The sequence below is a fragment of the Triticum urartu genome, chromosome 6, assembly GCF_003073215.2.
Source record: "Triticum urartu cultivar G1812 chromosome 6, Tu2.1, whole genome shotgun sequence".
NCBI lineage: Eukaryota > Viridiplantae > Streptophyta > Magnoliopsida > Poales > Poaceae > Triticum > Triticum urartu.
Window position 1 is genome coordinate 20,599,775 of NC_053027.1, and position 27,416 is coordinate 20,627,190.

General features: G+C 44.8%; 1 non-coding gene and 1 pseudogene across 1 annotated transcript; one reads left to right on the forward strand and one right to left on the reverse strand.

Annotated features, from left to right (window-relative positions):
* Positions 1-10,765: 10,765 nt before the first annotated feature.
* On the forward strand, positions 10,766-10,838 carry TRNAA-CGC. The gene has a single exon. It is a non-coding gene; the product is annotated as a tRNA-Ala (tRNA).
* A 5,055-nt stretch (positions 10,839-15,893) lies between these two features.
* On the reverse strand, positions 15,894-22,401 carry LOC125517151 (annotated as a pseudogene).
* Between the last annotated feature and the right edge of the window lie 5,015 nt (positions 22,402-27,416).

Consider the following 27,416-nt stretch of genomic DNA (forward strand, 5'->3'; position numbering starts at 1 on the left):
CACTTGCAAGTGGAAATGAAGCAAAAACTATGGGCCCACAATTGCGGGTCGATGGTGGACTTCGAACTAGGGATATTAAAAACACCACAGTTGTGAGTCAATTATCGGCTTGGAAGTGGCATCAACCAAAGAACCCAGTTGCGAGTCGAGGGTCGACTTGCAAGTGGCATAAAACAAAAGGCCCAGTTGCAAGTCAAGGGTCAACTTGCAAGTGGCATCAAACGAAAAACCTAGTTGCAAGTCGAGGGTCAATTTGCAAGTGGTATCAAACAAAAAACCTAGTTGCAAGTCGAGGGGCGGCTTGCAACTGGGGCTATTACAACTAGACAAGCACCACAGTTGCGAGTCGAGGGTCGACCTGCAAGAGGCATCAAACAAAGAACCCGGTTGCAAGTCAAGGGTCAACTTGCCAGTGGCACCAAACAAAAAGACCCAGTTGCAAGTCAAGGGTCGACTTGTAAGTGGCATCAAACAAAAAACCTAGTTGCAAGTTGAAGGTCGACTTGCAAGTGGCATACAAATAGAAGAACTAGTTGTGAGTCGAGGGTCGACTTGCAAGTGGCATAAAACCAAAGACCTAATTGAAAGTCAAGGGTCGGCTTGCAAGTGGCATCAAACAAAAAACCAAGTTGCAAGTCAAGACTTTACTTGCAAGTAGGAAAATGAAAAAAACTAGGGGCCGGCAATTGGCAGTCGATGGTGGAGTTTCAAATGGGGCTTTTACATCTAGATAAACACCACAATTGCGAGTCGAGGGTCGGCTTGCAACTGGGGCTATTACAACTAGACAAACACTACAGTTGTGAGTCGAGTGTCGACTTGCAAGTGGCATCGAACAAAAAACCCGGTTACGATTCGAGGGTCAACTTGCAAGTGGAATTAAACAAAAAGACCCAGTTGCAAGTCAAGGGTCGACTTGCAAGTGGCATCAAACAAAAACCCTAGTTGCAAGTCGAGGCTTCACTTGCAAGTGGAAATGAAACAAAAACTATGGGCCCACAATTGCGGGTCGATGGTGGACTTCGAACTAGGGATATTAAAAACACCACAGTTGCGAGTCGATTATCGGCTTGGAAGTGGCATCAACCAAAGAACCCAGTTGCGAGTCAAGGGTCGACTTGCAAGTGGCATAAAACAAAAGGCCCAGTTGCAAGTCAAGGGTCAACTTGCAAGTGGCATCAAACGAAAAACCTAGTTGCAAGTCGAGGGTCAATTTGCAAGTGGTATCAAAAAAAAAACCTAGTTGCAAGTCGAGGGGCGTCTTGCAACTGGGGCTATTACAACTAGACAAGCACCACAGTTGCGAGTCGAGGGTCGACCGGCAAGAGGCATCAAACAAAGAACCCGGTTGCAAGTCAAGTGTCAACTTGCCAGTGGCACCAAACAAAAAGACCCAGTTGCAAGTCAAGGGTCGACTTGTAAGTGGCATCAAACAAAAAACCTAGTTGCAAGTCAAGGCTTCACTTGCAAGTGGAAATGAAACAAAAACTGCGGTCCCACAATTACGTGTCGATGGTGGGCTTGCAACTGGGGCTATTACAACTAGCGAAACACCATAGTTGCGAGTCGATTGTCGGCTTGCAAGTGGCATCAAACAAAAGAACTCGGTTGCGGGTGGAGGGTTGACTTGCAAGTGGCATTAAACAAAACACCCAGTTGCAAGTCGAAGGTCGACTTGCACGTGGCATCAAAATGAAAGACCCAGTTGCAGGTCGAGGGTCGACTTGCAAACGACATCAAAACAAAAAACCTAGTTGCAAGTTGAGGGTCGACTTGCAAGTGGCATACAAATAGAAGAACCAGTTGCGAGTCGAGGGTCGACTTGCAAGTGGCATAAAACCAAAGACCTAATTGAAAGTCAAGGGTCGGCTTGCAAGTGGCATCAAACAAAAAACCAAGTTGCAAGTCAAGACTTTACTTGCAAGTTGGAAAATGAAAAAAACTAGGGGCCGGCAATTGGCAGTCGATGGTGGAGTTACAAATGGGGCTTTTACAACTAGACAAACACCACAATTGCGACTCGAGGGTCGGCTTGCAACTGGGGCTATTACAACTAGACAAACACTACAGTTGTGAGTCGAGTGTCGACTTGCAAGTGGCATCGAACAAAAAACCCGGTTACAATTCGAGGGTCAACTTGCAAGTGGAATTAAACAAAAAGACCCAGTTGCAAGTCAAGGGTCGACTTGCAAGTGGCATCAAACAAAAACTCTAGTTGCAAGTCGAGGCTTCACTTGCAAGTGGAAATGAAACAAAAACTATGGGCCCACAATTGCGGGTCAATGGTGGACTTCGAACTAGGGATATTAAAAAGACCACAGTTGTGAGTCGATTATCGGCTTGGAAGTGGCATCAAACAAAGAACCCAGTTGCGAGTCGAGGGTCGACTTGCAAGTGGCATAAAACAAAAGGCCCAGTTGCAAGTCAAGGATCAACTTGCAAGTGGCATCAAACGGAAAACCTAGTTGCAAGTTGAGGGTCAATTTGCAAGTGGTATCAAACAAAAAACCTAGTTGCAAGTCGAGGGGCGGCTTGCAACTGGGGCTATTACAACTAGACAAGCACCACAGTTGCGAGTCGAGGGTCGACCTGCAAGAGGCATCAAACAAAGAACCCGGTTGCAAGTCAAGGGTCAACTTGCCAGTGGCACCAAAAAAAAAGACCCAGTTGCAAGTCAAGGGTCGACTTGTAAGTGGCATCAAACAAAAAACCTAGTTGCAAGTTGAGGCTTCACTTGCAAGTGGAAATGAAACAAAAACTACGGTCCCACAATTACGTGTCGATGGTGGGCTTGCAACTGGGGCTATTACAGCTATAGAAAGACCACAGTTGCGAGTCGATGGTTGGCCTGCAACTGGCATCAAACAAAAGAACTCGGTTGCAGGTTGAGGGTTTGTGACGCCCCCGATTCAATCGTACACTAATCATACACGCAAACGTGTACGATCAAGATCAGGGACTCACGGGAAGATATCACAACACAACTCTACAAATAAAAAAGTCATACAAGCATCATATTACAAGCCAGGGGCCTCGGGGGCTCGAATACAAGAGCTCGATCATAGACGAGTCAGCGGAAGCAACAATATCTGAGTACAGACATAAGTTAAACAAGATTGCCTTAAGAAGGCTAGCACAAACTGGGATACGGATCGAAAGAGGCGCAGGCCTCCTGCCTGGGATCCTCCTAACTACTCCTGGTCGTCGTCAGCGGGCATCACGTAGTAGTAGGCACCTCCGGTGTAGGGGTCGTCGTCGACGGTGGCGTCTGGCTCCTGGGCTCCAACATCTGGTTGCGACAACCAGGTAGAAGGGATAGAGGGAAAAGAAGGAGAAAGCAACCGTGAGTACTCATCCAAAGTACTCGCAAGCAAGAAGCTACACTACCTATGCATGGGTATCAAATGGAGTAAGGGTATCATATGTGGACTGGACTGCAGAATGCCGGAATAAGAGGGGGATAGCTAGTCCTTTCGAAGACTACGCTTCTGGCGGCCTCCGTCTTGCAGCATGTAGAAGAGAGTAGACTGAAGTCCTCCAAGTAGCATCGCATAGCATAATCCTAACCGATGATCCTCCCCTCGTCGCCCTGTGAGAGAGCGACCACCGGTTGTATCTGGCACTTGGAAGGGTGTGTTTTATTAAGTATCCGGTTCTAGTTGTCATAAGGTCAAGGTACAACTCCAAATCGTCCTGTTACCGAAGATCACGGCTATTCGAATAGATTAACTTCCCTGCAGGGGTGCACCACATACCCCAACACGCTCGATCCCATTTGGCCGGACACACTTTCCTGGGTCATGCCCGGCCTCGGAAGATCAACACGTCGCAGCCCCACCTAGACCAACAAAGAGGTCAGCACGCCGGTCTAAACCTAAGCGCCCAGGGGTCTGGGCCCATCGCCCTTAGCACACCTGCACGTTGCGTGGGCGGCCGGAAGCAGACCTAGCCTAGTGGCGTTCCAGTCCAATCCAGCGCGCGCCGCTCCGTCGCTGACGTCAAGAAGGCTTCGGCTGATACCACGACGCCGGGATACCCATAACTACTCCCGCGTAGATGGTTAGTGCGTATAGACCAAATGGCCAGACTCAGATCAAATACCCAGATCTCGTTAAGCGTGTTAAGTATCCGCGAACGCCGACCAGGGCCAGGCCCACCTCTCTCCTAGGTGGTCGGAACCTGCCCTGTCGCTCCGCCTCAAAGATCCACACAGAGGGCCGTTGGGACAAAGGTCCTTTCAGCCCCCAATCCGTGAATCACTCGCGGGTGCTCCACAAGCCGACCCGTCTTTAGTCACCACATGTATCATGTATAAAGCATATAGTATATACCCGTGATCAACTCCCGAGTGATCACGGCCCGATAGTATAGCATGGCAGACGGACAAGGATGTAGGGCCACTGATGAAAATACTAGCATCCTATGCTAAGCATTAGGATTGCAGGTAAAGGTAACAACAGTAGTAGCAAGGACAGGCTATGCATCAGTATAGGATTAACGGGAAGCAGTAACATGCTACACTACTCTAATGCAAGCAGTATAGAGAAGAGTAGGCGATATCTGGTGATCAAAGGGGGGGGCTTGCCTGGTTGCTCTGGCAAGAGAGAGGGGTCGTCAACACCGTAGTCGTACGGGGTAGCAGCGGCGTCGGTCTCGGTGTCTAGAGAGAGAAGAGGGGGAAGAAACAATAAATATAATGCAAGCATATGCATAGTGAAGCATGACATGACAAGTAACGATGCTAGGCGTGCCCTAACGTGGTATGAGGTGGTACCGGTTAAGGGGGAAGACATCCGGGAAAGTATTCCCGGTGTTTCGTGATTTCGGGCAGAGGAGCCGGAGGGGGAAAGTTGCGGGTTCGATAGGTTAGGGGTGTGTGGCGGACGAACGGACTGCGAAACCGGATTCGTCTCGTCGTTCTGAGCAACTTTCATGTTGAAAATATTTTAATCCGAGTTACGGATTAAAAGATATGATTTTCTAAAGATTTTATTAATTTCTGGAATTTAATTAATTAATTATTTAATTCGAAAAATGAATTTATGACGTCAGCATGATGTCGTGCTGACGTCAGCAGTCAACAGGGTTGACTTGGTCAACCTGACAGGTGGGTCCCGTTCGTCATACTCTGTTAGTTAATTAACAATAGTTAATTAGGTTAATTAGCCATTAGGTTAATTAATCAGGATTAATTAAATTAAGTATTTACTTAATTAATTAATTAATATTTTAATTATCATTTATTTTTATTTTTAACGTTCTGGGGGGGGGGCCTGCGGTCAGTGGCATGGCCGGTCCAGTCAGCAAGGCTGACCGGGTCAACAGGCCGGCCGGGCCCCTAGGGCCCACGGGTTAGTGACCCAGGGGTGGCCCCAGGTCGGCCACGTCGGCGGCCGGCGTTGGGGAGCTCCGGGGAGCGTTCCCGCGGCGGAGGGGCGCCGGACCTCGCCGGGATTCGCCGTCCGGCGGCAAAAATGGCCGCGGGCGGGTGCGTTCGAACGTGGAGGGGATGCCGCGTCCAACGGTGGCAGAGGCACGGCCGGACTTGGCCGGAAACGACGCCAGCGAGCGGCGGAGGCGGCGGTGGGATTCGGGACCGCGTCGGGATCGTGCTACGGGGCTAACGGGAAGGCCAGGGGGGCGGCGCGACGCGCTGAGCACCAGGGGCTCGGCCCCGTGACCATTTGGTCACCGGAAGGGCGCCGGCGACGAGATCCGCGACGGGGGCGCTCGGTACGGAGGGGAACGAGGGGGAAGAGGAGGGGGGGCTTGACCGAGCGGAGGAGGCGCGAGGGGAGGGGGTACGTGGGGCGCGGTGAGCCGGCGCGAGCCGGAGCGCGACGAGCGCGGCGCCGGAGCGAGCTCCGGCCATGGCGACCGAGCACGGGGGTCGACCCCTACGGCTACAGAGCGAAGCAGGGGAGGGAAGAGCTCACTGGGGGGGACGCGTGGGGTCTCGGAAACGGGCTCGGGGCGGTCGGGGGCGTCCGGCGGGGAGGAGGTCGAGGCGGCGGCCGTCCGGCGATGCGAATCCGGCGAGGTGGGAGTCGGGGACGGTCCCGAGGCGACGAGGAGGGGGGGGTTCGGGCGTCCTGCGCGGCCGGTCGGGGAGGAGGGGAGGAGGACGAGCGCCGGTGGGGTGGGGCGCCGGCGTCGGGGGCGACGGGATCGGGCGGATCCCGATCCAGATCGGCGGGGGAGGGAGGAGAAGGGGATCGGGGGGGGGAATGGGGGTCGGCTAGGGTTTCCGCCGACCGGGGGGGTTATGGGAGTGAGGGGGTGGGCCGGGCCAGGGGCTGGCCGGCTGGGCCAGGTGGGCTTGGCTCAGTTGGGCCACGGCCCAGGGAGGGGGGGGGCTTTTCTCTTCTTCTCTTTTTTTTGTTGCCCTGACCCTTTTCGTATTTTCTTTCTTTTATTTATTTTCCCTTGTGTCTTAATTCAGTTTAAAATATGTATGCATTTTATAAAACTGGGGCTCCTACACCACAATTATCTATGTAATATTTAGTACAAACCGAACATTTTTATTTCAATGTTTGAAAACTTTTATTATTTACCAAAGTTTGAATTTGAATCTTGGTCCGGTTTTGATCTAACGACCGATTAGCAACAGTAACGTAGGTAACGTGGCTCCATTAGCGTGGGATTACTGTAGCTTAATTACCCGGGCGTTACAGTTTACTTGCAAGTGGCATAAAAATAGAAGACCCAGTTGCTAGTCGAGGGTCGACTTGCAAGTGGCATAAAATAAAAGATCCAGTTGCAGGTCGAGGGTCGACTTACAAGTGGCATCAAACAAAAACCTAGTTTGAAGGTCGAGGCTGAAACTCTCGATGTTGCCCACATCGCAATGAGCAAAAGCAAAGTGGGCACACCATCCTGGTTCATAGCAAAAAGAACCAAAAAAATATTAGATGGGACCTTCAAAAAATATTTTTCAAACTAAAAAACAAATATATAGATAAAAAGATGCAGTACTGGTGTTTCAGGATGCTAAAAAAACAACCTGATAATAACCTATATAAAAACTGCATCAGCCTAGTAACTGAGGGGTGCTTCATACTAATGCTTACGCTGACAGAAAAATGCTGTTAAACCACTAGTAAATAGAACTCTTGTAATGTTTTTAGTTTATGTGATTATCATTTCCCACGCATTATTATTCATCTATAGTTACCCAACAGCAAAAATCCAAAAAAGAAAACACAGGCAAAAAACCCACTGCTCTTCTCCGTTTTGTGCTCGCAACTCGACAACAAATACAGACTTGCAAAATTCACTGCATCATCCTACTACTAGTATGGGAAGAAGCAACAGACGATGGCTACATGTAAAGCACAAGATAGTATTTTGTATATACAACGTCTGCCTAGTTAAAAAGTTGTTTACCAGAATCCCGCAGATAATGTCGCCACTTGTGGCAGAGAAACATATATATGATTTCCAGAATTATGCATATAACTGAACCTATTAGACTAAATAGATCATCTTGAGTGTTTTCCTACATGCATACATACATACATACATACATACATACATACATACATACATATGGTCCCTCCCTTTAAAATCTCATCTGCTGCCTACTGAGAATATTAGTGTGTAGGGATGACTCTGGACAAAAGTTTAGGTACTTTTAAGTGGTAAAAAAATAAGAAGTTGTAGTTCCCTGCCATGTAGTAGTGTGTATGTAAATGGAACAAGATATGGAGAGATGGGTAGGTGTTGATCAAAATATTCAGACTAGCAAAACATGTGGTTTACGTTGGTAGTCGTTATGTAACACACATGACTTGAATACGTGAAGAAAAAAAATTAAGCACAGTTGACTTGACAAATCCTCTCATGGTCATGGATGAGAGGAGCAAAAAAAAACAGATTCGGTTCCGTTAGACATTGCTTTCTCTAGTCTAGGTCTCAAGGCAAGAGCACGAGTATTGACTAAAGAAAGCAGATACTAATCGTGTGACCGACATGACCGATTACAATACTAGGACTATCTATTACTACCATGATTATATCAAGTCATGAAAATTTCTCACAGGTTACATACATGCCCATACTTCAAAAAAATAAATCATATACTACCACAAAGAGGCCATCTATCTATCCTGCCTCTTTGAGTTAGGGGTTTTGAACCAACTAGCAATCAATCAAAAGAGGCCAAACTGTCAACGTGCACAGTCATCTTGGGTTCTTGCTAGTGAAAATGATGCATCATCTTCCTGTTTCATCTCACCAGCACACAAAGCTTAAAACCACTGCTACACACTACTTTAACCTATGCACCTTTCAAAAAAACTGAACCAAAACCGGCTTAATCTAAAAAAGCTAAATCAAAAAAGAAAAAAAATAATTACCTACCCTAATCCTCTACACACAAAAAAATACCCCCACAGCTGTCAACTTAATCTTAACTACAACAAAACCCAACCTCCTCCCACATTTAGGTACACTGGACAAACAAAAAAAAAAGACTAACAGATGAAAAAGAACACTAACAAGAAAACAGAGCACATTTACTACATCTGATGGGGAAAAATAAGAACCACAAAAATCCTATAAAAAAAGGCCACGTACTTGACTGCCGCTATCCTCCCCTTCCCTTCTCACTCCCAACAATCACCACCACCTGACATGGAAAAGAATGTCACAAAACACATAAATATAGAGTTAAGAAAGAAAAACGAAAACCCTGTTTGATACAAATTGAAAACTAGGTCTGACAAAAAAATTGCTTAACAAATTTAAACCCTAAATCTAGAAAAAGCATAAACAATGTACAATCCGCCGTTGAATCTAGCAAAGACATTAATCCAGAAAATCAACTCCTTCATTCCACTGACTCTCTCTATACACAAAAACTACACCCTCTAGGCACTGAAAAAAAACTTCACTACCTGAAAAACCCCACCCGCTCCCACAATTGCGTGAACTGACGACAAAGAAAAAATCCTGTGTATATTAAGATACGCAAAAACTAAAAAGACGGATGGTCTACCTTGATTCATTTGTGAGTTGCTCCTCTGTTTATATTCAGTTCTGTTTCCAAAGTTGCTTAAACAAGACTGTTAGAACAGTTGATTTCAGCCTGCCATAAGTAGTCCACAAGCTCACTAAAGACATACAAAAAAAATAATGTATAATTCAACATACAAAAAACATACAGACCCTTAACATGAAAAAATCTGCCTAGTTGATTGATGCAACAACATCAATCTAGCAGGGGATATGAAGTCTGCCCCATAGATCATACCCCTGACACTAAAAAATCACCCCGCCTCTGAAAAAGGGCAAAATCCCCACCTCCCTAACTCTATATACTAACCAGTGACACACTGGACCAATCTTTACCTACTTCGAAATCCCCACCTCCCCACATAGAGGAACAAACACCCTCACCCCTCCCCTAGAAAAGATGAACAGAAACACAAACAAAAGGGGTACGCTGCTAAAAATAACTGTGAGCAACCCTACTAACAATCAGATAGATTGAACGGGAAAAAAAAACCTAAAAATTGATGGACACACAAACAAAAAGAAAAGAAGCATGTGTCCTAAATCTGTGAGGAACCCTGCACACAACAGGACACATTGATGCACAAACCCTAGAATGATGAACAGACAAATCTCCAGATCTATGAGCAAAACCGCATACATACAAAAGAAGAGAGGGGGAGGAAAGACAAAGGCAACTCACTCAGATGCGTCTGCCTCTCCTTCTCGCTCTCCAGTAGTCGCCGCTGCCTCGAGAAGCAACTGTCGAAGGGGACAAAAATGGGGAACAGGCTGACTGCTTCGAGGAAAGAGGAGGTAAAGGGGAAGGGAAAAACTGAATCGCCGCCCTCTATCGGCTCTTCAAAACCAGCGGCGCGGCCCGCTATGCAAACACACTAACAGAAACGGGCCGGGCGACAACAAACGAAACCAACGACGCGAAGGGACGCGCGAAGCGGTGGCAGAAAAAAAGTGTGGGCGTGAATCTTAAAACAATCCAATGACTCTGCACTTAGATGTGAGATAGCTATTTCACATCTAGATGTGAAATAGCAAACCTGATATGGATATCATGTGTCATAATACGCAATTTTGTAAGGGAAAAAATCACGAGAAACCATCCGTCTCAAGGAGAAACAACCTTCTGTCTCGGCAACCTCAGACACCACGCACGGTCCACCTCCACCTGGTTGGAAATTGGAATCCACGTTTGAGAAAGGTCGAGTTGTTCTGACACTACATATTGAATTCATACTCCAGCCAGTTGTTTTAAACGTCCGAATTGATGAAAAGAGGCGGAGAATATATTCAAGCACAATCCTCATCAAGAAGCTCTACGCCACCTCGTCTCACCATACGCCATCACCGAATAGACCGTTGCAGTTGCCGGCTCGATGACGTTTTCCACAGCCTTGGGGCACATGCCGGTGTTTGGCGCCGTGGAGAGGAAATAGGCTGGCGTCTGAAACGAGCGCACACGTGCTTTAACATCACAGGTGTACGACGAGGCTGCGGCCGCCGTACTCTGCCTCTTACCCCTAAAGCCATTGCCGCCTTAGTGCCGTTGTCGAGGAAGACGAAACCGATGGATCCTAGATAAGGTTTCTGAGCTCCGGGCCGCAAATTTCGGCGTGGTTGGAATCTACGGAGGCCTTTGGATTGAAACGACACATCCTGGCGGCGCTTCATGGTAGTAGCTCGGAAAACAACAGGGCCGACGGCGCCTGTATGGATGATCTAGGCTCGCGTCCCGACGTGGACATGATTCGGGGGTGTAGCTCATATGGTAGAGCGCTCGCTTCGCATGCGAGAGGCACGGGGTTCGATTCCCCGCACCTCCATTTTTTCTCATTCTTTTTCTTCATTTTGGTGGCCTACTAAATGATGGTAGAATGCACTTTCCTTTCTCGGTGTTTTTTCTCGTTCTTTTTGTTCATAGTTAGCAACAATGCTCTTTAAGATAAAATTTCCTTTCTCGGTGTTTTTTCTCGTTATTTTTGTTCATAGTTAGCAACAATGCTCTTTAAGATAAAGAACATCGCGGGCTGAGTTTCTTTAGGTTGTCGGTGCCTGAACAGCCGAAGTATATGGCTACGGTGAAACACTATCCACCGCATGCAGCCGGCTCTGCTATTTTCCTTTGCCGGGAAAAGAAGGATGAAGGTCGAAAGTGATGTTCTAACTCCGAGCTCACATGAGCTCGTGTGAACAGTAAAATAAAAGTACAACTTCTACAAATGTTTGCATATCTTGCAAAATTTTATCACCAGATGACATTCGCGTAAAATGTGACAAAAAAACAAATTCGACGTTCCAAAATGTGTTTGAAAATAACGTTTTGGAGCATCGATTTTTTTTTTGTCACGTTTTCCACGAATGTCATATGGTGTTGAAATTTTGCAAGCTTTGAAAACATTTGTCAAAGATTCACACAATTTTCTTTTGGAACTTTTTTTTATTTTACTATTCACACGAGGTCATGTGAGCTCGGGATCAGAACAACTACGTTCGATGAAGGTGAGCTCTTTCTGGAGGATGAATGTGACCAACGGCAGGTACGGCCTGGCTTTACGTCCAGTGTTCTTTGGGTTTTTCTTCTTCTTGTTATGTTTTGTTTTTTTCGCCGTTCGGCGGTTTTTCATCGTTTTTCGTGTACAAAATTAACTTTTTTCAAATACAATGATTAATATTTTCAAGACATAATTTCAATGTCTACATTTTTTCATATACACTTTATACATTTTTGTATACATTAGGAGAATTTTTATATATCCCTTAAACATTTCTCATATACATGTTTAACATATTTGTAAAACATTATTTTTATTTGAAAGAAAAAAATGTTTTGAATTCCTTCTTTTCTCATGGACATTCTACATTTTTTGTATACACTAGCAACTTTTTCATATACACATTTAACATTTTGCATATACAATTTCACATTTAATGTCGGCATTTCCCATAAACACTCTAATTCTTTTGTATACATCAGGATATTTCTATACTCATATTTAATTATATTATAATTTTGATTGATATTTTTAAATCTTTTTTATGTCTACTTTCATATAAATTCGACTTTTTTCTTATACATCAGAATGAAGTATTTATAACATACATGTTTAACATATTTGTAAAACATTATTTTTATTTGAAAGAAAAAAATGTTTTGAATTTCTTCTTTTCTCATGGACATTCTACATTTTTTGTATACACTAGCAACTTTTTCATATACACATTTAACATTTTGCATATACAATTTCACATTTAATGTCGGCATTTCCCATAAACACTCTAATTCTTTTGTACACATCAGGATATTTCTATACTCATATTTAATTAGATTATAATTTTGATTGATATTTTTAAATCTTTTTTATGTCTACTTTCATATAAATTCGACTTTTTTCTTATACATCAGAATGACATATTTATAACATAAAATTAGCATTTTTGAAAACATATATTTTCTATGTCTACTTTACCATACACATTGTATCTTTTTTGTATACATGAGAACCTTTTTTATACAGGTTTAACATTTGTAAAATGCATGGTTAACAGTTTCCACTTTTGTATGTAAAAATAATTTTATAATAGATATATTTATATTTTTTCGAAATATAAGAAAAAGTAGCAAAAGCAAAGAAAATAATAAAAGCCAAAATGTGACAAAGAAAAACGAAGGAAGAACTACCTACCTGCGGCGGCCTATTTACGAGTATCCCTGGCGCGAGCAAACGATATAGCTCACGTCAGGCGATACATAGCCACGCCCGGCAGATCATAGTTGGTGTGTGAGTATGGAATCCTATTTCGCGCATAAGTCGATACGAAGCGACCTAGGAGAGCTCCTGTTCGACGCTCGTTGGCGTCAAATGAAGCAGCTTTGGCGCAGGGTTTTCTGAAGGTCGTGCAAATGGGCCGCCCATTCGCAGGTAACGAATGAAAAGCTTCACGAAAAAGAAAGCCGCGGTGCGGAGTAGAACTCCTGCCCACCTACTACAAAGCTGCGGTTGTTGGCCGCTCGGGTTGGCAACTGTTGCAACCTAAACCACAACGCTGACCATTAAGTATGCAGCTAGAGTTCTTATTTTGCATGCTAAATCCGTTTTTTTATTTTGCAATATTTCTTGGAAAATGCGACTAATGTTTGAAAATGTGCAAAATTTCAATATTTGAACAAACGCCAACAAATTTTGAGAAGTTGAATTTTTTTTGAAAAACATGAACAATTTTTCATATACGCTGAACAATTTTCATATATACATTGAACATTTTTGTAATATACTCTTAAAAAAATTTAAATACACATTAAACATTTTTGTGATGTACACTAAACAATTTTTAGTACATTGGACAGTTTTGCAATACACGTTGAACTTTTTGTATAATATACTAAAATTGTGAACAGGTTTTCGAAATGAGAACATGTTTTGGTATTCCGTACCATATTTGACCTTTTAGAACAAATATTTGAAAACATAAAAAAGAAAAGAAAAAGGAAAAAAAGAAGAAAGAAAAGAAACGAAAAACGAAACAGAAAAACTGTAGCGCCTAGGTGGGCCTGCCCAACTTTGAGCGCCTTCAGCGGGAGGCACGACGTTTTGACGCCCACGAGCGTCAAATAAGGCCCACCGCGACCTAGCACATACCCTCCCTCGTCCGCGTGGTCCTCTTATTACGGGCCTGCCGATTCCGGGTTGTCCCTAAACCGGGAAACCGGGATTTCTTTTCTTGTTTTCTGAACTGTATATTTTCTTTCCCTTTGTTTTACATTTTTTATTTTTCTCTCTAAATTCACGAACGTTTTGTGAAATCGCTGAACATTTTTTTTAAATCGGTGAACATTTTAGAAAAATCAATTTTTATCCAGAAAATTAAAAATTTGTTCATTGAGATCAAAATATGTTCATAAAATTCAAACATGTTCAGGAATTTTTTGAAAATTTTCATCATAATAAAAAATGTTTATAAATTTTGAAAATATTCTTAAACTCAAAATGTGTTCATCAATTAAAAAAATAGTTCTTTGAATTTAAAATTTTCTCATCAATTTTATATTTTTATTAATTAAAATTTTGTTCAGAAATTACTAAAAATCTTCATCAAAATGCAAAAAATGTTCATCCAAACTCAAGATTTGGTCATTAAAATATAAAAAATTATTATGAAAGTTCAAAACATATTTATTTCTTCAGAAATAGTGATCACTTTTTTTGAATTCGTTAACATTTTTCTTGCAATAATTATTATTTTCTAAAATTGCTTTATTAAAGAGGCAAAAAAGAAAATAACACAAAATAAAATAAAATAATGTAGGAAAAAAAGGAGCCCCATCCCGCACCAAGGTCACGCGTGGGAGTGAGGGGGCCGCATGCTGCCCTCTTTTTGCAGCACGTGGGTCGCTGTGTAGGAGCTCCTTCTTTTCATGGCCGGTCGACTTACGACGATCCCTGACGCGAGCGAGCGCTATATCTCGTGTTAGGCGATACATAGCCGCACCCAACGTTTATATCATATACCTAACGCGAGAATGACCGGTAGTAGGCTGGATTCGGCCATCCATGCAGTAGTGGGCTGGCCCGGTAGCGTACTCCTTCATTGCTTGGTTCATTAATTTGTTATATGTCCGTTTTTCATCCTTTTGTTTATATTTTCTAATAATCCAATACAACAAATTTAAAAAATGTTACTGCAGTTTAAAACATAGTTTGCCTTATTTTAAATAAATGCTTCTACCATTCAAGAAGTATTCATACATTTAAAAAATTGTTCATGCATTCTTTTACCAAATTTTATGAAAATATAAAAACTAGTAATTTCTTATCCTATTCCAGGTTGGGGTGTTTTGGCCATGGCTTCTTCTTATACCTTGCTTATCAGGTAGAATACAAGGAACTTCGTATATCAATGATATACAATGGAGGCGGTAAAGAGTAAAACAATACACAATGTTCTTAAGTTATTCAGCACAATATTTGCGTTAGTTATACAACCCTGTTATTCCGTATCGTGTAATACGGATATCCATGAAACCCTAAATTTAATTCGTATATTTCCAACTCACTAAGGGTCACTTTGGTTCATAGAAAAGTGCAGCAAAAACACAAGAATGGGAACGATTCTCTTTGTGGAATTATTCATACCTTTGGTTAAAAGGAACAGAGTGCAAGTTAAACAGAGGAAATTTCTTTTGATTCCAACGTAATCTATAATCCTCCGAAACCTCTATTAAAATTTTCTACAAAGAATAATGAGATAAAGATATTAAGAGGATTATATCTTTTGATATAGTTGGTGTATGATATGAAAAAAATTATTATGTTTTTAGAATCTGGCAAACCAAGGAGGGCCTAGAGGAGATGCCTTCGCATTTGCGAGGACTATCCAATCTAATAGTGTTTGGACCTCGATGTTTCAATTATTAAGTAGCAACAAAAACTTTTCTTTTCTACTGTTCATCATCAAAGATGTTAGTTGGTCTCCATGACTTCCCTGTTCTACATATTTCATAGTGAAAAAAACTGCAGTGAAGCCACTTGCACCAACCAAAGTCCTTTCGCATGTCAGTAACATTTTGTATTTATGTATGGCTAATATTCATTTCCGACTCCAAAAGAAAAAATATAGACGAAAATGGTGTGTTCTTGAATCAGTTGTTCTCCATACTAATGCTTTAGTGAGCCATACTTACTAACTATTTACATTCTATGCTTACTTACGAAGAAGCGTAACGATATTGCACACACATTTAACTAGGCCTACACGAAAACGAGAACTATTAAATTTGTGTTTAAAGAAAAATATTGAAATGTGAAATGATTAAAATGCCAAAGAAATGGTACAGATATATTTTGCATAACACGGCTGATCATAAAAAGTACAGTAAAATGTAAATGATAAATGGACAACATATATATTTATATGTCCGTAAATAACCAAAAATACCCAAGACAAAACTATGTTTGCATAAGTCGTATATTGTAAACACCATCACATATGGTTTAAAATTTTCATTACATAAATCAGATAATAGGTTCTCCTTAGTGAAAATTTAAAAATTCTAGCCCACGCATCGAGCGGGCCACTTTGCTAGTTGAGGACAAAAGAAAACTAACACAAACCCCAAAAGGAAAAAAGAGAGAAAAAAGGACTGGATCGAGCTAGTGGTCGGTAAGAAAACAAAGAAAGGAGCGTGCTAGCTAGTCTCTCAAGCAAGCGTGACAGTAGGTTTCTCTGGATGGTTGCGCAGCTGGTTCTGAAGGTTGGTCCTGAGCGCTTCATCCTCGGTGCCCGTAAGCAAGACTTCCTTGACCCCGGACAGATGATCCAGGCCAGAAAGTTTATACCATGACCAGCTGGAGCAATCCAGCTTGAGATGCTCAAGACTCTGCATCGATTTCGATCCGAAGGTCACGTGTAAGCCGGCGGAGCTGCCGGATATCTCGAGGACCTTCACCTTCTCGTAGCTGAGCAACTCCCCTCCTTCGCTATCTTCAGTACAAAATTGGATGCTGGACTGCTTGACATGAAGTCGCAGGATGCGTAGTTTGGGCAACCTGGCAAGGTGGTCCATGTCACTTGGCGCCAAAGCAGCCATTCCCAGGTCCAGCTTCGTGAGCTTGCTAAGGTCCTTCGATGATACAGCAGCAGGCAGCTCTTCTCCGAGTCCATACAGCTTAAGGCTCCGAAGGTTCTCCAGGGGCTGGTTGATGTCATCCAGGCAACCTTCATTGCCCTTGTCCAGCCACACCGACAAGGATTCGAGATGCGCGTGGTCCGAGATAGCAGACAAAAACTTGGCGCTGTTCTTCAAGTTGATGCCGGACAGTCCAAGCTTGCGCAGTTGGGTGAGCTTTTTGAGCTCTTCAAGGATAACAATCCCCTCTATAGCGGTGACATTGATGACGCCGAGTGTGTGCAACTCTGTCAGCTTCCCGATCCCTCTGGGCGCCTCAGCACCGGCCAGGTGAGGACGCCTGCACATCTCTGGTAAGCAGCTGGGTGTCGACTCCGAGTCCAAGTTGGCGCCGACGCGAATGTACTGCAACTTGTATAACCTGGTGATGCTCGCCGGCAGGGCAACTATTGAGGTGTGCCTGACGTCCAGAGTCTGGAGCTGCTTCAGGTCACCTAATGAACTTGGCAGATAATGGACCTCATGACATCCTCGTAGAGAAAGGAACTTCAGGCAATGAAGCAGTTTCACCATCTTCTCGAGATCGCGTCCTTCACACCAAAAGTATTCTCGAGATCAAGTACCCGGAGAAGCTTCATGCTCTTGGAGATGAAGAAGGACTCCCACTTCCCAAACACTGTGAGTGACCATAGCCGTGAGAAGTCTGCTCTCTCGAACACAACTCTGTCTCTGTGCCAGCATCGCAGTATGATAAGGTGACGCCCTCTGCCTTGGGTGGTTATTGCACAGTCGCCGCTGAGTTCGTACACAAGGTTCTCTTCCACCCGCCTCGAGATGTACTCGCGGATGAAACTATTCACCTGATAATAAACTTGTATTGTGTTGGTGCTGGCCAAACGTTGTACCTGCTGGAATATGTTGAGCTCGACGAGCTCGGAGAAGAACTTGGCCGCATTCTCCTCCGCGTGTCTTTCCACACTTTGCTTGGAGTAGCCCTCCGCGATCCAACGCCTTACAAGTCTCCTCCGCTGAATGCCAAGGTCTCGAGGAAAAATTAACAGGTAGAAGATACATGGCTTGAGAAAATCTGGAGGATTGAGTATGATGGAATGCATCTGACGAAATAGACCACCTAGACCATTAAACTCTGGGTCGGTCTCTAGATGGTGCATAAATCTGCGGTTCAAAGATTCTGCTGCATCCTTCCATTCACCCGCTTTTGTGGCCAATAAGCCAGCTATTGCAGTTATTACTCCAGGGAAACCTCCACACTTCAGAATAAGTTCTTGTAGGTTATACATATGTTTGTTGCCCTTCAAAGGGGATAATGGATTTTTCTTGCATACCTATTGCTCAAAAAATTAAACATTAATGTCAGGCAGTATGCAAACACTAAGTATGTACATTGATTTTGGTGTTACATTTGCAGAATATAAAGTGAGCTGTCTAAAAACACAAGATACATGCACCTATTCAAGAGAACAACTAGAAAAATAAATGAAACTAGTGGAGTATGACCATATATATGTTTTGTTTGCCATTATCATCCAACACATCAAGTTCAACTGGTCAGATTTGTCCATATTTGTTTCTTGTACGTGCACATGATATAATTAAAGTTGAACATCACATACGTACTTTTGAAATGCAGTCTGTCATCCTGAATATACAGTGCACAATTTACATTGGGATCTACCAATTCAATAAAAACGACATATGCTGTTTCTTGATATCCCTGAGTGAAGGGAGAACCGTGAACTAATGCAAGAGGTGTTAACTCATGCAAGCATGGCATTAGGTACTAGTTAGAAACTCCCTTCAACAAAATATACTCATTACTCGTAAACATACCTCCTTTTTGAAGAAATTAAAGGCTGCAAGAGCTTGTAGACCTTGGACATTCAACATGAGTTATATTCTTTCTGTGCAGTATGCAGCGATGCTTGCTTCAGTCGTAATCACAATGATAACGCTTTTAGAAGCTCCAGATACCAAAGCTGCTTGTATCAAGTCCCATTCTTCTCTAGACCGGAGGCTATCGATGACAATAAGGCACTTATGTTGTTCCAGAAGGTGGCGACACTCTTGAATGGGGTCTTTTCCTGATTCAAAATCTGAGAGTAAGCTCCGAAGGAAACTCCTTAGATTGAACGGGTAGGACACATCCACGCAATTGAACTTATCAAATTGGCAGCCATGAAGCATCATTTCAAAGTAGAAGTGTCTGACAAGACATGATTTCCCAACGCCAGCCATTCCCCATACAGACACCACATGGGAAGAGTTGATGCGTGCTTCACCCACATACTCATGAAGTTCTCTTATTTGTGATTCACGTCCAACAAGGGGCTGATCCGTCATCCAATCTTCCGCTTCACTCTTTTGGCTTGCTTTACGCACCCTTGGTTCCTGTATGCGCGTGGGGAGAGGTAGAAGAAGAAGCACTCAGTGTTTAGCAATGAACCTTGATTTTTCTTGGACATCTTTCTACAGAGCTTGGCCTTATGGCCACTTTTATAAAAAGACAAATATTTTTGGCCAGTTAATTAACTGAAAATTTCATGTTATGCTAGGCAATTGACACAGATGGCATTGCCGGAAGAAAATGAATGTTCCTATATATGGGATTGCAAGAGCTCAGCTAGTGCCTATTGTGACAAAGTTCACTAAAAGCCTATGATAAGAACAAGGGTGTCTATAACCCTGTTCCTGTTGAGCATTGTCCGAGAGGAAGAGGATATGCCGAAAGCCCATCAAACAAGTGTGCCCAGCAGGAACCAAAACCTCTCCAAAAACATGTCCAACAAATATGCCGAAGAGACAAAACCAAAATGATTATGAGATATCCAGCTTCAAGGGAGGCTGCCAAAGTCTAGTTGAGGTCCTGGACATAAGAATACTCCACCGCCTCAATATAAGGTGCGCTTATTTTGAGGTTCAGTTTTGATCATTTGATGGACCAATTATATGAGGGCTATGTACGCGCTACGAAAGTTGTAGCACTGAATTCATGTTCGAAGAGAATTCCATGATATAGCTTCTGCGGCACATAGTTCATATAGTTTTGGTCTAATTGATGGTTAAAATTAAATATCGAAATACGTGTATGCTCTAGAGTTGGCAAGAAATCAACTAACACCAAATAATTCTTGTGAATTTGTGTATTACTAATATTGGACACGCCAAGCTAATATATTTGAAGTAGCAAATCATATATTTCTTTAACGCACCACTCTTGATTCTTGAGTGCTTGTAGACTTTTCATTTTAACCATCGCTACACTAACATAAGTAGTTTTATGGCATGAAAATGCTTTATATACTTTTTTTCTCTCGAAAGTACTTGGATATAGGCAGAATCAAATTAAGGTGTGTCATAAAGACGGTATTATCCAAGCATTCAGCAAAACAAACTTTGAAGAGTAAAAAGAGAAAAGTTTCCTTATTGGTGTTGTAGGCTTACCTTGAAGAATGCACAAACAGAATGCTGAGGCGAGAACTGTTTCAGCTCCAATATCTGGTAAGAATGGCCGATGCACAAGCTTGCTATTTCGAGTTGCTGCGTGGACACAATGATACAGCTTCCCTCCTCGCTGTGAGGAAGAAACGTCATGATGACATCTCACTCTACCATGTTTGACAGGCCTTCCAAGACGACGAGGTACGCCTTTTGTGTGACTAGCTGCTCAAACTCCTATCATCTTCGATAGGACATGCATACCTACGGTTGCAACATTTCTTCTTCTTTGCAAGAGTTTGCGTAGAACTGAGCCATAAGACCATGGATGAAGTCGTGGGGACTGAAGGGATGCACCAGCTTCACCCACGCACGGCAGGCAAAGTATTGACAGATTTCTGGATCATTGTAGGTCTCCCTGATGATGGACGTGGTCCCAAGATCGCCGGCCGACCCCCACAAGGAGATCACTTGCAGGTGCTTGTGTACTTTGTTGGTGATTATATGGCTGGTGAGGTCATCCAAGTGGCTGTGCTGCCTCTTCGTGGTGCGCCTTGCGTCGGCGAGCAGCATCTCATATGCGGTCGTGCCGTGCGCCAGTTTGGATGATGACCCTGCAGCAGATTCGAAGTTGATGAGGTTGTAGCGTCTGTAGCAGTTGTTTACATCCTCCACCCTGCACTTGAGCTGCTCCAGCTCCTCTACGGCCTCGTCCAACGGCAGCGGCGGCGCCATCCAGGACGGAAGCAGCCGGCGCCAGAAGATTGGCTTGTCATCCAGCTGAACAACATTTTCGACGCAGTCTTCGACATCGTAGGCGAGCTGGCGAATGTGCTTCACCCAGGTCCTCACCAGATTATTCTTCATCTCCTCGTTGGCATCCTCGAGGAACGACTGCATCATCTCCAGCTCCAACGTGATTGACACAAGGTCGCGCTTCACCTTGTGTCAATGGCCGACTGGATCTTGGTGATCGCCCCCACCACCACCGATTTCGACAAACCAACTGCCAGCCGGTCCGCCATGATGTGGCTCGCTTGACTAGCTCTCTCTTTCTTATTTCCTGTGTGCTTAATTAGTCGTAGCAATCAAGTGATGGACGCAGCACCAGGAGATGTTATTCTGAAGAACAAATCCATCCATGAGCTAGTTAGATATTTTTACGGAAACACGATTTTTAATCATTGACGTTATTCATGGCAAATTTAGTTTCCAAGCACGACAATTTTTGACAAAAAGATTTACTGGGGCGGATTTACCAACTAACTCGCGGACGTGGCGTTTTGGCTCATAGATGCGTGTACACCTATTATGAAATATATGTAAAATACCAATTTCAAAATGTAAAAAAAAATCAAGGAAAAATCCCGCGTGTACATCGGGACATTATATGTGCGTGCACAAAGTTTCGGTGAAAAATTACGTTTTTTTGTGGCCTGTACAAAAAAGACAGAAAAATGCCTCGTGAATAGCTGTAAACAAGCATCGAAAATTGTCTTTTTTACACACGCCACAGAAAATGTCCTTTTTCGCCAAAACTTTGTGCACGCACATATAATGTCCGAATTTGCACGCGTGATTTTTCCTCATAATTTTTTAACTTTCGAATATGTATTTGGACAATGGATGCATATACACCTATGAGCCAAAGACAATTACCGTAACTTGCCATCCTCAAAGAACACAATTTATTATGAAAAACGTTTAATTCATCATGATAAAAATATCTGACCTCAGAATTATAGCGGAGTCCTATTTTTAATACCTGCTGGCCTGACCGCCGGCGGTCAGACCCGTGAGACGCGCACGGGAGCAAATTTTTGGCCGGTCAAACTCAGTTTAGATAAGTACTCTCTTCATCTGTAAATATAAGTTTTTTTAGAGATTTTTATATAAACCACGTACGGATGTATATAAACGTATTTTAAAGTATAGATTCATTTATTTGACTTTATGTTTATATTGAGATCTCTAAAAAGACTTATATTTAGAAACGAAGGGAGTAGCTGGTTGCTGCCAGACGGAGGTGAGAAAAAAATATAGGTACCTAGACGCGCGAGAGGGATCTGAGGCGGTCGCCGGGCCGGTGAGCGAGATAGGGCGGCTGCCGCGGCAAGCAAACCATCCACCCCCTGCGCTCCGGCGAGCAACGTGTGCGTGCGGCTGCTTCCGACGCCCTCCCGGTCCCGGATCTACTCACTCTGCTGCTGCTTTGCTGTGCTGTGCAGAGAGACGAGGGGAATGGGAGTGTCTGTGGTAGGTGGCGGCTGGTTGTGGCGAATGATCGAGGAAATAGAGAGAGGCTGGGAGATGATGCGCTCCCGGGACGGGAGACAATCAGACAACAGGATGCTGATGGGCTTTTTCCTGCTACTGTCACCGTCTATCTGGTAGGACTAGGAGCAGTACTACTTTTCCTAAAAAAAAGGTAAAAAGAATACAGTACTGCTACTGTACTTTGGGATGATCCTTTCTGACAGTAAATATGCTTTCTGCGCAGAGATTGTGCTAGTTTCCCTTGCTGATCCCCTCATGGTTCATTCAGGGTGTGTTTAGTTACATTGCCAATTCTGGTCTGCGAGCCTGGCTCTAGTGAGCCGGTTTGAGAGGATGCTGACAAAAAAAATTCCAGATGCATATAATTTGATTGCTTGTATGTACCTTAGTTGCATGACACAATCATTTTCGACCCGGCATTTGGTTGCCCGTATTGCATTAGGCGCACATATGACATGATGTTTGGTTGTAACCTGCATAAGGTGTTGTCATCACTTTTAACTAGTGATGAGCTTACCACACACAATCTGAACATGTAGTGCCAGCTAGTTAAACAAATGACAGTTCATCCTAACTACTATCAAATGACAGTTCAAATTATTAAGAGCCATTGGCTAAATAGGCGATTGTTCATCAGTGTTGCTGCTACCAGATCTTCCTCTTTCTCTTCCTCTTCTTCTGCTACTGCTGCTGCTGCTTCTTCTTATTATTCCATCTTCTTCAAATCCTGCACTGACCTTTATTAAGCCACATTGTCTCTGCCCATTTCAACCTTTTGTTCTTTCAAGTATCATTGTCAAATGCCTCCATACCATGGCCGGAGCTAACAACATCGTCAGGCTCGACCTTTTCCTCCTCAGGCACGTGTTCATCAAAGCCCCACTGGAGGATCCAGTTATACAAAATGCAACAAGTAAGAACAAGCTTAGCCTGAGTGGAGTATGTGTGGAATGGCTTCTGATCCGCGATCTTAAACCTATTTAGAGCTCCAAATGCCCTCTCAACAGTTACTCTAAGGCTGGAGTGTTTGAGATTAAACAGCTCCTGTGCAGTCCTAGGATAGTTCCTATTAGAGAACTCGTTGAGATGGTACCTAGTTTTCCTGAAGGGTGGAAGAATACCCGACCGACATGCATAACCAGCATCTCCAAGGTAGAACTTGCCGTCGGGGATGTTGATCCCATCAGGTCAACTCATGCTGTCACTGAGAATGTTAGCATCATGCACTGACCCTTCCCAGCCAGCCAGCACATATGTGAACTTCAGATCAAAGTCAACAACAACAAGCACATTCTGGCTTGTGTAATGCTTCCTTCCCCTGTATGCTGTAAACTGTGACCTAGGAACTCTGGCAGTGACATGTACCATCTATTGCCCCAATGCAATCCTGAAAATGGCATCGCAAGCCTCTGTTAGTGCTCAACTTGGACAATACAAGCATATCAAGCCATGAAAAGTGTATATTGTCAATGCTCACCTTGAAGTATGGATACCATCTCGGGCTTCCATGAATCTTGGGTGGAGTCTGACCAGATGGTCTCCTGATCATCTCTCCTCTAAGCTCCCCAATAGCAAAAAGCACCTGCTTGAAGTACCTAGAGATGGTCTCCATTGATCTCTTGAACATGTTGTGAATGGCCCGGAACCTCTGGTTATGGCCAACAACATGGAGGAACATGGCCACTTGCTCTTTGACACTGGTGTTGATGTTATCTTGTAGCAGCCCCTGCTGCTGAAGGTCTCGACAAGCCTAGCAAATGGTGCTCTTTTCATTCGAAGCATCCATAGAGCCTCGACGTCATTGCAGTTGTAGATCTAGTTCAGATTTTGGATCCTCTCCTGTTCCCGGACAAACAATGGACCATAGCGGATCAATGGTCTCCCAGCACGACGAACAGCTCTCTGGGGCATGAACATGACCCATGCCTGAATCACACTAACCAATGTTGCTGCCTGAATTATCAGCCTCATCCGTGCGTCCATAACCTAGTCGACATCGACGGTTCGTTCAATGGGAAATCGATCCTACACCTAGCCTAACGGCCTAAGCACCGAGCTCGGTGAGAGCGTAGTGTTCATGTCTCACTTCCTTCGGGGGTTAGGCTTCCCGATAGATCCCTTTGTGAGGGGACTGCTGTTTTATTATGGGCTGGAATTCCACGACTTAGCTCCGGAGTCCATCCTCCATATCTCCTCGTTTATCGTTGTGTGCGAAGCGTTCCTCTGTGTTACCCCTCACTTCGGACTATGGCTCAAGACCTTCAAAGTGGAGCCGAAGATGATCGAGGGACGGCACGCAGAGTGCGGAGGCGCTGCTATAAGCAAAAATGTTGATGTTCCATGGCCCGAGGGCTCTTTTCAAGAGGAGCTAGGCTTGTGGCAACGAGAGTGGTTTTATATCACCGCTCCCCGGAGCACCAAATGGGTGGCGCCTCCTGCCTTTCGCTCGGGTCCCCCACCACGGCTAGCGTCATGGGTCAACGGAGGGTTAAATTGGGGTTTGCCCAAAGACGTGCCCTTGTTACAGGGCCGAATTAAGGATCTCTTGGAAGGAGACCTCAGCTTGGTCAAGGTGATGCAAGTCATGCTGATTCGCCGAATATTGCCCGGCAAACGACGCCCCCTTCGCCTATGGGAGTTTAATCCAGAGGGACCGCGAGCTCTCCAGAACTTTATGGGCGCAACGCCCGCGGAGATGTACAAACTGTTCTTCGGATCACAAGAGATGTGTCCGGATTTAACCGAGGACGCAGGCTTAAGCCGCAATCGCCTGGATACTCAAGTAAGCAACCTTGTGCCCGGACCTTCTATCCGTATAATTGTCATAAACTTGCCCCTAAAAGAGCCGTCCTTTTAAACAGGAGTGGATAGCGAAGGCAAAGCTGATCAGGTGTCTGGCTCCCCTTCCTGAAACCAGGCCGGATCCCGTGCTAGTAAGGATGCTGGAGATAATGCCTTCGGAGGGGGAGGACAAGGAAGCTATGGCCTCCTCGAAGGAGGCTGCTCCGAAGGGAGGAACCGACGATTCCTCTCCTAAGGGGAAGAAGAGAGCCGCCTCTGACGACCCGGAAACCATGGCCGCAAAGCGGGGGAGAAAATCCTCGTCAGAGGGTCCGACGCCGGGGAGTTCCTCGGCCGGACTACGCCCTCAAGGGGATCAGCCCTCCAGCGAGCCGTAAGTAGAGAAAGATTTTCCTTTTGAGGGATGAGGGAAATCCTTGATTTATGTCTGAGAAGATTAACCAAACTTTTACCTTGTAGCTCGGACCTCAGCCCTTCTCAGCAGAGCTCATCTTCGGGGGATCTTCTTTCGGAGATGATGGAGAGCGGGACGCCTCCTCCTGCCGTGCCGCCTAGCGAGGCGGGCGATCCTGAGGTGTCGTCGCGGAGGGTTTCTCCGAATCCGGCAGGAGCGGAAGATAGTGTGGCCCCCCGAGGTTCTCCGCGTCCGGACTTCGAAAGAGGTCATGGGACGAGCCCGGCATCGTCTGGTGCTCGGTCGGAGGAGCTAAAGATTCTGCTGGGGCGAGCTTGCATCTCAGAGGAGCACCGTGCCTTGATGGGCACGGTGATTGAAAGGATTTCATCCGCAGAGAGCGGATTGCATGAGGCCGTCAAAAGTTTACTGACGGGTTTCGAGGTATATTAGATAATGTACACTTTTGGCAGTTGCGCATGAATAAGATACGCCCTGTGTAGATAGTAGCCCCTGAGACTCTGCGCGTCGTCAAGAAATGACGGCAGGCGGAGGATCATAATCCCAGGTCTAAGATGTCGCCTTTGAATGTAGGCGGCAGGGTGTCCGGAATCGAGCCGAACTGACGATTTTGCCGAACTAAAGCGGCAACTGGACGTGGCAGAAGCCGACATCACGCTTGTCAACAAGCGTCTTGAGGAGGCTCAAGGTATGCAATTCCCCGGGCGGCATGAGGTAAGAACAGTTTGATGCCTGTGTCTTACAATGTGTGTGCTTGACGCAGATGGTGCGGCCGCCGTGGAGAGTCTTAGGGCAGAACTTGCCCGAGCTAAAGAGCAAGCCAGAAAAAGTGATGCGGCCGCCAAGAAAGCCCTTGAAGAGCTGAGAGCCGAACAGGCTGCCCATTGCCGAAGCAAGGAAGAGATGGCCAAGATGGCCGAAAAGTTAAAAAGCACTACAGACCGTTGCAGACTTCTTGAAGAAGAAGACCAGGCGAAACAGACGGACTTAGAGAAGGCCGCTGCCAATGCCAAGGATGCCCGCTCTGCGATGAGAGCTGCGAAGGAGGAGCTGCGTCAGGCCGAACAGATTGCGGCTGGAAAGCCCTTTATGCTGCGAAGGAAATTTTGCGACCCGAAGTTTGCTCCGTTGGACCGGATGTGGAGTGTGGAGGATACCTATCTGGATTTGGCAGCGAGTGCTGCTGATGCGACCGAACACTTTCGAGATCAGAAAGATCACGAAGTGGAAAAGCTTTTCTGGTCGCAGTTTCACAATCCAGAGCATCCACTGGCAGTGGACGATGATCGTTTGGCTCAATGGGCCGAACTGAATAGGTTGTCCATACTTGCCATGAAGTACGTCATGGGTCATCTGTGGCCGGAGAGATCGGAGCCGAAGAGTTATTTCAGCTTGGTGCAGCAATTCCTTGACGCGGTGCCGCGTATAAATGCAATGAAGAGGTCAACATGCATAGAGGGCGCAAGGATGGCTCTTGCCCGTGTTAAGACATACTGGGCGGAGATGGAGACCACCGTTGTTGCGTACCGAGATTTGGACAAAAGTCGAGTACCCTCCAAGCACTATTTTCAGGAAGTCCTTGAAGGCGCTCGTGTAATAGAGACACAGTGCTCGAAAGGTGCTATGTTATGATAGCACATGTAATTATAAAGTAATGTTTTGATGAATTGTAGTGGCCTTTTTATACTTGTGCCTTCAAGTATTGGGAACACCTCCTGTGCGGCCGTTTTAATATATAAAATCTGAAAGATGGTAGTCGTTGGCTTCAGCCCCCACGCACATAGTGCGGGGGTGCTCGCAGAAGACGCATATTCACACTTAACCCAA